This window comes from Hevea brasiliensis, chromosome 6 (assembly GCF_030052815.1).
Source record: "Hevea brasiliensis isolate MT/VB/25A 57/8 chromosome 6, ASM3005281v1, whole genome shotgun sequence".
Classification (NCBI taxonomy): domain Eukaryota; kingdom Viridiplantae; phylum Streptophyta; class Magnoliopsida; order Malpighiales; family Euphorbiaceae; genus Hevea; species Hevea brasiliensis.
In genome coordinates this window covers 41,895,079-41,911,140 of record NC_079498.1, presented here as the reverse complement: position 1 = coordinate 41,911,140, position 16,062 = coordinate 41,895,079, and positions in this window count along the sequence as shown.

The following is a 16,062-nucleotide window of genomic DNA, read 5'->3' as shown; positions in this document are numbered from 1 at the left end:
GACCAGTGTTGTCCGGACAGCTAGGATGCCTAGAACTACACTTCGATATGAGTAAGAAGACATAAAATAATGAAATACAAGAAAAGAAAATACAAGAAAAACAAAGGAAAAATAATAGCAAAGAAATGTAACCAAGTTAAGCGAGCCGAGAACCCTAGCGATGGGGGACCGCACCGGGAAGTCACGGCGTGGACCGTTGACTAGCCCTGGACTGCGGGGAACCCTGGAAAATATTTTTAGGACTTAAGTAGACCCTTATTGAAGAATAAATCTCATTAGAAAGATCAAAGAAAAATTAAATAATTAGTACAAAGAAAAGTGAGAAATCGAAAAACAGACAAAACTTGGTGTTACCGAAAAATCGGGAATGTAACCCGAACGGGGGCATTATGGTCATTTGACATCCCGAATTGTCTTTTTGACCTAAATGTCCATTAAAAATAAATAATATTACACTTAGAAAATAAAATGAAAAATTAATTTTGTGGTACCTAAAGTGAATAGCAAGAATTAAGGGTTTAATGTGGAATAAGTGGGAATTTAACATATTATATGAATTAATTAGAGTAAGTGGACCACTAAAGGAATAAACTAAGGATAATGGGGTAGGTGTAAGTCCATAATACAAGCTGAAACTTCATCTTCTCCAAATGAATTCATCCATGCCGATTTGAGAAGGAAGAAAATCCTCCATTGCCGTTTTTGCATGAGCTTGATCCACTCCTCCATTTCAACTCCAATCACTTAGATAGCTTCATAAAAAATTGTCTACACATCATAAGGAAGAGCTTGATACCAAAATCAAGAAGTTTAATCAAGGTTTAGCAAGCTCCAACCATAGGTAAGTTTACATTTTTGAATGTTGCTTTGTTAAACTTTGTGTACATGTTATGGGTGTGTGCTTTGTGAAGAAAATTTTCAAGTTTGAAGAGTTCTTGATATATCCAGTTTGGACATCCATGGAGTTGTGTATTTGATGATTTATTTTACATATATTTGATGAGAAATTATTATGAATAGGGTGATTTAATGTCCTAGTAGTTAAATTCCATGTATATGTGGTGATTGTACAATGGGGATTGAAGTTGACGAATTATGGACACTTTGGCATGGTGAAGCTTTGCGGCAGCCTTGGGACACTTTGATAAATGTATGAGTTCATGAAGGTATTGGCAGAATATTGACATTGAGGATTGATGGATATGTATATAGATTGGTTGTGTAAAGTGTATGTAAGAATGAGTAATGTTTATGTGTATATGTGATTATACTTAGACTTTGTAAATTTGAGTTTATTTGGTGTATTGAGGATGTGTGTAATCTGCCCAAAGTGACTTTAAAGTGAAGAGGTATGTGGTTTTGGTAATGTACCAAAACAGAATTGGTAAGGGAAGTGGACATATAGCAATTAAATGTGTAATGGATACATGTATAAGGTAATTAAGGGCAGTATACATTTTAGCCTATAACTTTAAATGTGTAACCTCAATTGGTATGAGACCAATTGGAGGTGAAACTAGGCACAAAATGTGCCAACTTTCATTGAGAAAGCATACCAAAATTCTGCTTGCAAGGTGACATGAAAAATGACCAATTCGGATTAAGTGCAATTGAAACCTGAAAACTGACCAATTGGGCAGCAGTTAGTGTTTAGGCCATAACTCACTCAAAACAGGTCCAATTGACCTGAAATTTTAACCATGAATAGTTAAGACCCATACCTACAAGTCTTATGAAGACACCAAAACCCAGAAATGACCATAAGCAAGTCAAAAAGCTTGCACAAGTTCGGGTCCAAAAACTGGCCGAACCAAAGTTGACCAAATTGACCTAAAATTGACCTAATTTGATGCCATTTGACCAGCAATAGTATAATGACCATAACTTGGTCTACTTAACTCAGAATGACCTAAAATTTTGCCCCGCGTTCCATAAGACATAGATCTACAAGTTTGTAGTTTTAATCGAAACCCGAAAACTAAGGGAACTAGGTCGTCCGGCTAGGTCAAACTAGTATCTCGGAATCCAGCAAGTTGCATTAAAATGCACTAAACAAGGAAATGAGTTTGGTAAAACGTACCAACCCTAAAACCCTATCGAATGTGACATATTAATGACACTAAAGCCTAATTTACCTAAAACGTGTCGAGGGTCGGTATATTAGGTGATTGAGCAAATAATAGCCTTCAGTGAATTACTTATCGAACATTATCGTTAGAGACAGTTTAATTTAATACTGAAACACTTCAAATTGTGTTCTCAGTTACCAAAGACTCAGGAAAAGGGAAGGAAACACTGAGTCCAGACCGAGAGACAGTTATCAGAGGTTTGTGCATAACAGCTATTTCTTTTGAATTATTTTCAATTGAAATAAATTATGACTATTTGCATATTATTGTTTTAAGTTGTGAAATTGTAAAAAATGGTTTGAATGATATTTGATGGATACTTATTGATTGAAAAGCACTGTAATTGGTTTGAAACCACAGCTATCATGTACATTGATTGTATTCCTCGCTAGCTTGTCTAGTGGGATGAATTGAATTCCCTCTCTGGCTGAAGTGTTGAGGTGTGTGCCTGTTGAGGACGAATAGAATGAGTACTCATATTTTTGCTAGCTAGCTATGTTATTCCTCATTAGTCATTGACTTTTGGGATGAATTGAATACCTCATTAGCCATCGGCTTTTGGGATGAATTGAACTTGGGAACATGATTAAAGCTGTTTGTGATTTATTGATGCATATTGTAAGATTGTAAAATGAGTTTAAATTCTTATTGACATTCATTGTCTTTTGAATTTAGCTATGTTTTGATTACTGAGATTTATTGTAATATTGTGTTAAATTCTTTATGACATTATTGTCTTGAATTTAACTATGGTTTTAGGTATCCACTATTTATATGATTTATGAATTGTGATTTAAATTGTATTTGATTAATGTTGTGCACCACTGAGACATTGTCTCGTGATAGCTTTATTCTTTATCGCGAGTAGACAGACAGACAGGGCAGCAGACTAGGCTGCTAGTACCTCCAGCTAGAGACTACCGGGTATAATGAGTATACCAATATTTTGTATTTTGTAATGTAATGTATGTTCACTGTATGTACATATTGTTGTTGGTTTTGAGCAGTTGTAAATAAAAATTGTACATTGAAGTTGTAAAATAATTATGAGTTATTCTGGCTTGTAAAAATTGTATTATATTTCTTTTATCTCAGTCTTTGAAAAATCACTGTGAATTTGAGTTGAGATTTGGAAATCTATTGAAGTGCTTTTTATAGGTTTTCTGAAGAACTGTTTTATCCAAAATACAGATGGCACTCTGCCAAAATTTTTACAGAAACTCCAAATAATTCAAATGTGTTAGTTCTATCACTTCAGTTCAAAAAGGTTTTTAACACCTGTAAATAGTGCTCACCACTGTAAAAGAAGTAAGAAAAGTTTTAAAATCCTTTGTAGTGTATTTAATGGATTATCAATAGACGGAGTTAGTAATTCATTAGGTATACTACGGGATCATGTTATGCCTTAAAGAGGGGTAGGGTGTGACATGTTTTAGTGGTATCAGAGCAAAGTTTTTAAAATTCTGTTTTCACCTATTATTTGAATATTCTTTCTTCATAGTACAACTGCTCAATATCATTGTTTGATACATACAGTACATTACATTATAAATATGCACTAACGGGAGAAAATCTCCTTGTGTTATTTGTTCAGGAGATCTAAAATCCTCGTATTGACTATGGAAGAGGGTGATCGTTCAATCGATCAATCTATTGAGGCTGAGGTGCAAGGGGATGCCCCAGGCCTACAAAATGTCAGTGGTTGTTGCACCGACCCTGCGATCAGTAGTTTCTGCTCGATTCGCTCGTGAGATGGCTGCAATGTTCCAACAAATGGTCGGTAATGTGCCTACTCAAGTCCCAATCTGAGACACGATGGTACAACCACAATCTCCTACTGGGCAGTATGATAAATTGATGAAGTATGGGGCTACAGAGTTTAAAGGGACAGTAGATCCTCTAGAGGCTGAACAGTGGTTAGAGAAGATGGATAGAGTATTCAAGAAATTGCATTGCACGGAAGAGCTCAGATTTGAATACTCAGTGTCTTTGCTACAGGGGGATGCTTATGACTGGTGGAAAACCATTCCCCACAGTCTGGTAAAACCTGCAGTGTTAACATGGAATGACTTTCTCAGGGAATTCAGACAAAAATATGTCTCTGATGCTTATGTAGACCAGAAGTTACAAGAATTCCTAAGTGCAAAGCAGAGCAGTCGGTGGTGAGTATGAAAGAGAATTTTCTACTTTGAGCCATTATGCGGTGAGTTTACTTTCTACCAGCGAGGAGAGATGCAAGAGGTTTGAAGCGGCTTGAAGCCAGATGTCGGACTACAAGTAGTCGGATTCAAACACACTAACTTCTCTGAACTTATTTCTCAAGCTCTAGAGTTAGAAAGAATTGAGTCTGAAGCTGCTCCTGAGAAAAAGAGATCAGAGAAGACAGAGAAATAGGGAAAATCAGTAGAACAGAGTTCCAGTGGTCCTACTGGAAAGAGAAAGAACTATGGGGGACATGGCAAAAGTGGCAAGAAATCTGGTAGGGGAAGATATTCAGGACAGAGACCTCCCCTATCTGGTCAGCAGAGTACCAGAAGTTCCTACCCTCCCCGCCAATGTGAAACTTGTGGAAAAAATCATGGTGGGATATGCTATAAGGCTATTGGAGCCTGTTATAACTGTGGAGGCACAGGACACTTTGCCAAGGATTACACCAATAGTCGCAGAGTTGGACCACCTCCTACTACTGCAGAAGGGTCAATTCAGAGCCCTGTCACCAGAAGTTCACAACCACCTAGCAGAGGTAGAGGCAGGGGTAGAGGTAGCCCAGCAGGCAGCCAAGGCACAGTGAAACAATTGGAGCAAGACAGTGCTCCAATCAGAATGTATGCAATGAGACAGAGAGGGAAGAGGCCGAGACATCTGATGTTGTGGCTGGTACCTTCTCAACTTTTAACCAAAATGTGTTTGTGTTATTTGATCCGGGTTCTACCCATTCTTATGTGAGTGCTAGCATCATTGATTGCATTGTTGTTCCATGTACAAAAATGGACTTTGAGGTGCTAGTAACAAGTCCACTAGGACAGGAAGTCAGGGTTAATAGAATGTATAGAGATTATCCTTTGGTGATCCAAGGACACACTTTTCTGTCCGATCTCATTGAAATGCCCTTCAGAGATTATGATATCATCTTGGGCATGGATTGGTTAACTAGGCATCATGCCATGATTGACTGTAAGCTGAAGACAGTCACTTTTGGCCTTCCTCGATCTGATGATGTGGTAATACAGGGAGAGAGCGATTCGCCATCAAACATCATTTCGGCTGCACTAGCCAGAAAATTGATCAGAAAAGGGTGTGAAGCCTACTTGGCACATGTGGTAGACACCCAAGTGGGGAGTCCAGCATTGAAGGACATCCCTACAGTATATGACTTTCCAGATGTGTTTCCTGATGAATTGCTAGGATTACCTCCGGAAAGAGAAGTGCAGTTTGAAATTAATGTTATGCCTGGTGTGGATCCAATCTCCATAACGCCATCTGAGAATGGCACCAGTGAGTTAAAGGAGTTGAAGATACAATTGCAAGAACTACTTGAAAAGGGCTTCATCCGCCCTAGTGTGTCACCTTGGGGAGCACCAGTGTTGTTTGTTAAGAAGAAGGATGGTACTCTCCGCTTATGCATTGACTACCGACAGTTGAATAAGGTGACAATAAAGAACAGATATCCATTGCCTCGCATTGATGATCTGTTTGATCAGTTGAAGGGTGCAGCTGTATTCTCCAAAATTGATTTGCGATCTGGTTATTATCAGTTGAAGGTGCAAGAGCAGAGTATTCCAAAAACTGCTTTCAGAACTCGGTATGGCCACTATGAGTTTCTAGTAATGCCATTCGGGTTAACAAATGCTCCAGTTGCTTTTATGGATCTGATGAACACTATCTTCAGACCATATCTTGATCAATTTGTGGTGGTGTTTATTGATGACATTTTGATATATTCAAGGAATGCAGAGGAGCATGACAGACATCTACGGATTGTACTGCAGACTTTAAGGGAGAAACAACTATACGCCAAATTGTCGAAGTGTGAATTTTGGCTGAAAGAAATCTCGTTTTTGGGACATGTTGTGTCAGCTGAAGGGATTAAGGTAGATTCCAGCAAGGTAGAAGCTATCCTTAATTGGAAGCCGCCCAGGAACATCACAGAAATTCGCAGTTTTCTGGGTTTAGCTGGATATTACCGTCGGTTTGTGAAGGGGTTTTCTATGTTATCTTCTCCACTGACCAAACTGCTTCGGAAAGATGTAAAATTTCAGTGGACTGATAAATGCCAGCAAAGTTTTGATGAGTTGAAGAGGTGTTTGACTGAAGCTCCAGTTCTCACTTTACCTACTCCGGTTAAAGAATACATAGTTTATAGTGATGCTTCTCACAATGGGTTAGGCTGTGTACTGATGCAAGATCGGAATGTCATTGCTTATGCATCACGCCAGCTAAAACCGCATGAGAGGAACTACCCAACACATGATCTGGAGCTAGCAGCTATTGTTTTTACTCTGAAGATCTGGAGACACTATCTGTATGGGAAGAAATGTTACATTTACACAGATCACAAGAGCTTGAAGTACTTAGGCACCCAGAAGGAATTGAATTTGAGGTAGAGGAGATGGTTAGAACTCATCAAAGATTATGATTGCTTAATAGACTATCAGCCAAGGAAAGCAAATCTAATGGCTGACGCCTTAAGTCGCAAGACTATGGCAAATCTCAGAGTTTCTCCTTTTTCCATGGTATGTGAATTGAAAGCACAGCATGCTAGTTTAGAGATTGATGATGAGGGACAGACAGTAGTTGCATGGCATGTACAGCCAGTGTTGATTGATCAGATCAGAATGGCTGCTTAGAAATGAAAAATATCAAAAGCTACTGAAGGAAGTCCAGCAGGGCAAGAAACCTGAATTCTCTGTGAGAGATGATGGTCTATTGCTACATCACGGCAGAGTGTGCGTTCCTAGTGATGTGGAATTGAGACAGATCATTATGAAGGAAGCACATGAGTCTCCATTTGCTATGCACCTGGGTGGAACTAAAATGTACAGAGGGCTGAAAGAGCATTACTGGTGGATGGGTATGAAAAGAGATATAGCTGAATTTGTTTCCAAATGCCTAACTTGTCAGCAAGTAAAGGCAGAACATCAAGTTTCAGCTGGTTTGTTACATCCTTTGTCGATGCAGTGGAAATGGGAACGAATAACTATGGATTTTGTTACAGGACTTCCAAGGACACAGAGTAGTCATGATGCAGTATGCGTTATAATTGACAGATTGACCAAGTCTGCTCACTTTTTGCTAGTTCGGATGGACTATAGCCTGGAAAGATTAGCCAGATTGTACATATATGAGATTGTAAAATTGCATGGAGTGCCAGTATCAATTGTGTCTGACAGAGATCCTAGGTTCACTTCTAGATTCTGGGGTAGTCTTCAGAGAGCCCTAGGAACTAGATTGAACTTCAAAGACATTCCACCCACGCATGCATGGCGATGCGAGAGGGTTATTCAGATATTGGAGGATATGCTACGGGCTTGTGTAATTGAATTTGAAGGTAGTTGGGATACACACTTGCCTTTGATTGAGTTTGCTTATAACAACAGCTACCAATCAAGCATTGGGATGCCTCCATATAAAGCATTGTATGGCAGGAAGTGCAGAACTCCCCTATGTTGGGATGAGGTAGGTGAAAGGAAGATGATTGGGCCAGAAATTGTTCAGCAGACAGAGGAAAAGATCAGATTGATCAGAGATAGACTTAAGGCTGCATCAGATCGTCAGAAGTCCTATGTTGATCTGAAAAGAAGAGATATTGAGTATGCAGTGGGTGATAAGGTATTCCTCAAAGTTTCTCCTTGGAAGAGGATTATGAGATTTGGAAGAAAGGGGAAACTGAGTCCTCGTTTCATCGGACCATATGAGGTTCTGGAAAGAGTGGGTCCTTTGGCATATCGGTTGGCATTACCTCCAGAGCTAGCAAGGATATACAGTGTCTTCCATGTGTCCATGTTAAGGAGGTACAGATCTGACCCATCTCATGTACTATCAGTTGAAGAGATTGAGGTAAATCTAGACCTCTCATATGAGGAAGAACCCATAAAAATTCTGGCATATGAGGTGAAGCAGCTGAGGAACAAACAGATACATCTGGTTAAAGTGCTGTGGAACCATCATTCAGGCCAAGAAGCTACTTGGGAACGTGAAGAGGATATGAGGAGACAGCACCCACAGCTGTTCAGAGACTAATACCAGGTAAAATTTTGAGACGAAATTTATTTAAGTGGGGGAGAATTGTAACACCCCTAAGTTTGGTAGTACGTTCTGCTGTTCCGGTGACCAGTTGTAACACCCTCCCCGTAGCAACTCCGTACATTCTACTGTTCCGGTGACCGGTGTCGGTCCGGACAGCTAGAACGTTCGAAAAAATATTTAAACTTAAGTGAGAAACCATAATTAACTCAAATATTAATGAGAAAAATTTAGTAAAAATTTTAGTAATAATTTACAATCAAGTTCTACGTAGGTGCCCAGCGATGGGTAGCAGGAGGAAGTTCTTGATTCTATAACGAGGAGCCCTAGACCCGGGGGAAAAATTATAAAATAATTTTTGGGACTCCAGAGAAGGGTCATTGAGGTTCCTATGGCATTAGAATGCCAAGAAAATATTTAGAAAAATTTTTCAATCGGTACAGACAATTTTGACCCGTTAAGCCAAACGGAGGGCATTTTGGTCATTTCGCCTTCCGAGGTGATTTTTGGCCGACTTGTCCAGTTGAGTAAATAATTAATATGACATAAAATATGAATAAACATTACTAGAAATTAAATTGAAAATGAGTAATGAAAGAAGAAAATAAAAGAAAACAAAAATGAAATAAAAATCAAATTTATGACATAGGATGATGCAATTAAAACCCTATCAACCAATCATATTTAATCAAGCATAAGAATAAAAGTCAAAAGACCCTAAATTAAACCAAAATTCTGCATCTTCTTCCTCCAATACGTGAACCTCTCTCTACTCTCTCTTAAACATTTTTCTTCTTCTCCCAAGCTTAAATTTCCCACAATTCTCACCATAAAAACCCTAGCTCCCAACATTAAAAGTTGATTTTAGACCTTGATCAAGTGTTTAGTAGCAAAAAAAAAAGAGGAGAAGTGAAGGTTTAACAAGTTGGGAATTTTATCAAATAAGGTTAGTGCCTAATTCCACTTATATCTCTATTATTCCATGTTAATTACTTAAAATAAGTATGAATTTGTGAACCAAATGAATGAAAGTTAAGGGTATGTATGCTATGGATTTTGGCTGCCCTAAGGAAGGAACAAAGGTGGAGTGTTTTGATGGTTTTAATAGACTTAGAATGAATTAAAGATTATGCTTAAGGTGTATATACACATATATAGTGAATGGAAGTGCTTAATTAGGTGTATGTGTGAATCATAAGGGAAAACTAGGGTTTTGAGAAGTGAAAAATTGAATTGGCTTAGGAAATTGTTAGAGCATATTTTAATGGTCAATTAGTGACCATTTTAGGTATGTTGACCATAATTAGAACTTAAAAATAGAATGGCAAAGTGAAGGTGAAATCGCCTAGGGCTGACATAGGGACTGAAAATTCAGTCCCTTTGCACTGCCATAACTTGGGCTGTGTTAGTCCAATTGGTGTTTGGCTAATTGGACATGAAACTAGGCTTATAATGGCACATTTTTGCTGAAGAAACCATGCCCAAAAGACCAAAGCAAGAGGACCAAAACTTGGCCCCAATCCGGACACCCTGCACACCTCTGCGAAATTGACCAAATGAACAGTAACTGTTCATTTGGCCATAACTCACTGTAGATTTGGTCAATTAACCTGAAAGTTTTACAGCAACAAGTTAAGACATAGACAAACAACTTTCATGAAGGAACCTACCCCAAATTATGGCCAGAATCTAACCCAAATGGCAGTGGCAGCCACTGTTCAAACCTGCAACTCTGCAGATTTTGATTTGAGCAGCCATGTTTGGATGGCTATAACTCTCTCTAGAAAACTCGGATTTAGGCGATTCTTGAACCGATGGAAACCTAAGACATAGTAGAACATTTCATATGAAGAAAGTTAGACCAAATTATGAACTTAACTTGGTCAAATTACTGACCAAAGTTGGACCAAAAATCTGCCAGCACCCAATATAGCAGCATGAATAGTGCACGTGAACAGTAAACTTATTTTGGCTATAACTTGAGCTACAAAACTCCAAATGGAGTGATTCAAAAAAAGAAATTCAACTAGACAGAATAAGGAACAACTTTCATGTTTACCATTTCCTCAAATTCCCACTGTAGAAATATCAAATGGAACAATAAAGATGAAGCACCAAATCTGAAAATTTTGCTCAATTAGCATTAAGCTTAAAAATGGTATTGGCAACCAATACCAACAAGTTTGAAATACAAAATGTGGTATGTTTGAGGTGTTAAAACCAATACACCTATTTTCTATCCAAAAGTCAACATTTTTGTTGATCAATGAGGTGAATAGTGACACCAAAACCAAAAATTGGCAATTTTGCCAAAATGACCTAAGCTTTGAGAAAGTGACCAAAACCAACAAGTTTTGAATACGAAATGTGGTATGTTGGGAGTACTAAAACCAATGTACCTATTGTTTATGCAAAAGTCAACATTTTAGTTGACTAATGAAATGAATAGTGACATGAAAACTTGAAATTCAAAAATTGTGAAACTTAAAATGCAAAATGCCCTAGTAGGCCTAATGTGATTGGTTTGGATAGTTTGGCATGCCAATAGGGTATTGTTTTAGCGATCGCGAAAGGAAAGGCTTTATGCTGTATTCATGGCTTTATGCCCGTATTCATGGCTTTTATGCGGTATTCATGGCTTTATGCCCGATTATGTGATATCATGGCTTTTTAGCCATACCGATCGCATACGTGGTTGGCGTTCTGCGTCCCATGGTATGACGGCCCGAGGCACCGCGGTGTCGGTGCCAACGACCGTTATCGATCGATCGTCCAAAGATAGGTTACTTGGGCATGGAAAAGTATAATCAGAATCGAACTGATTGTTAAAGAAAATACGAAAATTAAATATCAGGAATGATTACGATAGAATACAAAGAAACTCAAGATCAGGAAGAAAATAAATAAACAGAATGCATGAAGAAGTTAATATCATAAAACGTAATTAGCCCTCGACTAAACATTAAGTTGGTAATTATTCAGTTCTTATGAACACAATGGCTAAGAAATTATGATTTTTATATTGCATATTATTTCTTTCTATTTTATTATTTGCACCACTAAGCTTTATGCTTAGCGCGTCGCTTTTGCAACGCGTAGGTACTGAAGATACTGATCGAGAGCCAGTAGACCACAAATTGAGTAAGTCCATCCTGCAGTTCTGCATAGTGTGCGTGTCACCTCACCGTCTGAGTGCATTGGTAGGATGCGGATGTCATTTTGGTATTTTGTAATTGATTTTATTTTCTCATATGTATTTGAAACTTATGTAATGTATTTTGATATTCATGTAAATAATGAAAAGTGTGGTTGTAAATGGAAAAGTGAATGTTATCTATGATTTATGCATGGTTTCATATGAGATGGATGAATGAGAACTGAGATTGAACATTGTTGAGAATTTGATAAATGGAGTTGAGATGATGGAAAATGAATATAGGAAGTGTTTTTCACAGGTTCCGAAGAACTGTTTTCTCCATTTTTAGCCGGTACTCCGCCGGATTTTCTTTAAAATTTTCGGAACCTCAAATAAATAGTAATTTCGATAAATAGCTTAAAATGAATTATATTTAACAAGTTATATTCAAAACTACGATAAAAATGTATTTATGATAAAATTGAGTGCTCCGGCACACTGAGTGGCATAACTTGCTCGGCTACACTGTAGTCGGGTAAGGGGTGTCACATTTAGTGGTATCAGAGCACGGTTTAGGCGTTTCTGGGCCTAGATTGAGTCCATACCATGCATTGCATTTGTAAGAGTCGAGGTGACACTAACGCAGATCTGTTTATCTTTCTTATTTTGAATAGGATATGGATCCTTCCTCTCAGAGAGCCGTTGAGGAGGAAGTGGAGAGTCATGCTCCACCTGCAGCAGCTGAGATTGGGGGCATGAGAGAATGCTCGCTCAGCTCAAGCGAGCACCTCGGCCTCCACAGGCCATGTTCCAACAAATGGCCGACTTCTTTAGACAGATGGCTAGGGTAATGCCAGCAGCACCACCACCACCACCAGCTCCACAGCAGAAATCACACCTGGAAAGGTTAAGAAAATTTGGGGCAGTGGATTTCTATGGCAAGAGAGAAGATGACTCATGGTAGAGAATTGGTTGAGCAGGCAGGCGAGTTCTAAAACAACTTCACCGCACTCGAGCAAAACACGGAAGTCGCCATCTCTTTCTTTGCAAGACGATGCCTATGAGTGGTGGGACACGGTGTCTAGTGAAGTGCGACGGAAGTCGTCACTTGGGACTTCTTTCTTTCAGAATTTAAGAAGAAATATGTGGGTACTGTATACCTGGAAGAGAGAAGAAGAGAGTTTATTAACCTGAGGCAGAGACAGCTGTCAGTGGCCGAATATGAGAAGGAATTTGTAAGATTGAGCCGCTATGGAAGGGAGATAGTCCCTAATAAAGCTGAAAGATGTAAGAGATTTGAAGAGGGACTAAATGACAACATCAAGATCCAGCTCACTGCCTTGGGAATCACTGACTTCACTAAGTTAGTGGAAGCTGCATTAAAAGTGGAGAAAGTGAGAGTAAATGAACAAAATAGAAAAGATAGGCAGCGTAAGAGGGAATTTGGACCAGGACAATCAAGTATACCGACTGTTAGTAAGAAGTTTAAGGGTTCTGGTTCACAAGATCAGACACAGGGCCACAGAGGCCAGATTGGAATATCTATAGCTAGTTCTCTGGGCACAATAACAATGGGATCAACCCCAAAGCTGAATGTATGCATTGTGGTAGAAGACACGAGGGGAGTGTCGACTGTTAACTGGAGAGTGTTTCAAGTGTGGGGCTACGGATCATTTCATAAGAGATTGCCCTCAGAGGAGTGGTTCAATAGCTCCAGTACAAGTTGATAGATCTTCCCCTATAGTTCAAAGGGGTAAAAGATCGGGTAGAGCAGAAACAGCTGACATTTCACAGAAGATTGTTTCTGAGACAGTTGAAAAGCACGAAGTCAGGGTGGTACCACAAGTATATGCTATGGAAGCTCAGGAAGAGCCAAACCCAGACACTGATGAGGCGATGCAAGGAAGTGAAGAAACAAGGAGGTAGCAACTCCCCGATTACATAAGTCAGGTAAATTTCGAGGACGAAATTTAAATAAGAGGGGAAGAGTTGTAACACCCTCCCCGTAGCAACTCCGTACATTCTACTGTTCCGGTGACCGGTGTCGGTCCGGACAGCTAGAACGTTCGAAAAAATATTTAAACTTAAGTGAGAAACCATAATTAACTCAAATATTAATGAGAAAAATTTAGTAAAAATTTTAGAAATAAAATACAAACAAGTTCAACGAGCCGGTGCCCAAGCGATGGGTAACCGGAGGGAAGTTGCGTTCTATAACGAGGAGCCCTAGACCCGGGGGAAAAATTATAAAATAATTTTTGGGACTCCAGAGAAGGGTCATTGAGGTTCCTATGGCATTAGAATGCCAAGAAAATATTTAGAAAAATTTTTCAATCGGTACAGACAATTTTGACCCGTTAAGCCAAACGGAGGGCATTTTGGTCATTTCGCCTTCCGAGGTGATTTTTGGCCGACTTGTCCAGTTGAGTAAATAATTAATATGACATAAAATATGAATAAACATTACTAGAAATTAAATTGAAAATGAGTAATGAAAGAAGAAAATAAAAGAAAACAAAAATGAAATAAAAATCAAATTTATGACATAGGATGATGCAATTAAAACCCTATCAACCAATCATATTTAATCAAGCATAAGAATAAAAGTCAAAAGACCCTAAATTAAACCAAAATTCTGCATCTTCTTCCTCCAATACGTGAACCTCTCTCTACTCTCTCTTCTTCATTTTCTTATTCTCCCAAGCTTAAATTTCCCACAATTCTCACCATAAAAACCCTAGCTCCCAACATTAAAAGTTGATTTTAGACCTTGATCAAGTGTTTAGTAGCAAAAAAAAAGAGGAGAAGTGAAGGTTTAACAAGTTGGGAATTTTATCAAATAAGGTTAGTGCCTAATTCCACTTATATCTCTATTATTCCATGTTAATTACTTAAAATAAGTATGAATTTGTGAACCAAATGAATGAAAGTTAAGGGTATGTATGCTATGGATTTTGGCTGCCCTAAGGAAGGAACAAAGGTGGAGTGTTTTTGATGGTTTTAATAGACTTAGAATGAATTAAAGATTATGCTTAAGGTGTATATACACATATATAGTGAATGGAAGTGCTTAATTAGGTGTATGTGTGAATCATAAGGGAAAACTAGGGTTTTGAGAAGTGAAAAATTGAATTGGCTTAGGAAATTGTTAGAGCATATTTTAATGGTCAATTAGTGACCATTTTAGGTATGTTGACCATAATTAGAACTTAAAAATAGAATGGCAAAGTGAAGGTGAAATCGCTCTAGGACAAAGATAGGGACTGAAAATTCAGTCCCTTTGCACTGCCATAACTTGGGCTGTGTTAGTCCAATTGGTGTTTGGCTAATTGGACATGAAACTAGGCTTATAATGGCACATTTTTGCTGAAGAAACCATGCCCAAAAGACCAAAGCAAGAGGACCAAAACTTGGCCCCAATCCGGACACCCTGCACAGCCCTCTGCAGAATTGACCAAATGAACAGTAACTGTTCATTTGGCCATAACTCACTGTAGATTTGGTCAATTGACCTGAAATTTTTACAGCAACAAGTTAAGACATAGACAAACAACTTTCATGAAGGAACCTACCCCAAATTATGGCCAGAATCTAACCCAAATGGCAGTGGCAGCCACTGTTCAAACCTGCAACTCTGCAGATTTTGATTTGAGCAGCCATGTTTGGATGGCTATAACTCTCTCTAGAAAACTCGGATTTAGGCGATTATTGAACCGATGGAAACCTAAGACATAGTAGAACATTTCATATGAAGAAAGTTAGACCAAATTATGAACTTAACTTGGTCAAATTACTGACCAAAGTTGGACCAAAAATCTGCCAGCACCCAATATAGCAGCATGAATAGTGCACGTGAACAGTAAACTTATTTTGGCTATAACTTGAGCTACAAAACTCCAAATGGAGTGATTCAAAAAAAGAAATTCAACTAGACAGAATAAGGAACAACTTTCATGTTTACCATTTCCTCAAATTCCCACTGTAGAAATATCAAATGGAACAATAAAGATGAAGCACCAAATCTGAAAATTTTGCTCAATTAGCATTAAGCTTAAAAATGGTATTGGCAACCAATACCAACAAGTTTGAAATACAAAATGTGGTATGTTTGAGGTGTTAAAACCAATACACCTATTTTCTATCCAAAAGTCAACATTTTTGTTGATCAATGAGGTGAATAGTGACACCAAAACCAAAAATTGGCAATTTTGCCAAAATGACCTAAGCTTTGAGAAAGTGACCAAAACCAACAAGTTTTGAATACGAAATGTGGTATGTTGGGAGTACTAAAACCAATGTACCTATTGTTTATGCAAAAGTCAACATTTTAGTTGACTAATGAAATGAATAGTGACATGAAAACTTGAAATTCAAAAATTGTGAAACTTAAAATGCAAAATGCCCTAGTAGGCCTAATGTGATTGGTTTGGATAGTTTGGCATGCCAATAGGGTATTGTTTTAGCGATCGCGAAAGGAAAGGCTTTATGCCTGTATTCATGGCTTTATGCCCGTATTCATGGCTTTTATGCGGTATTCATGGCTTTTATGCCCGA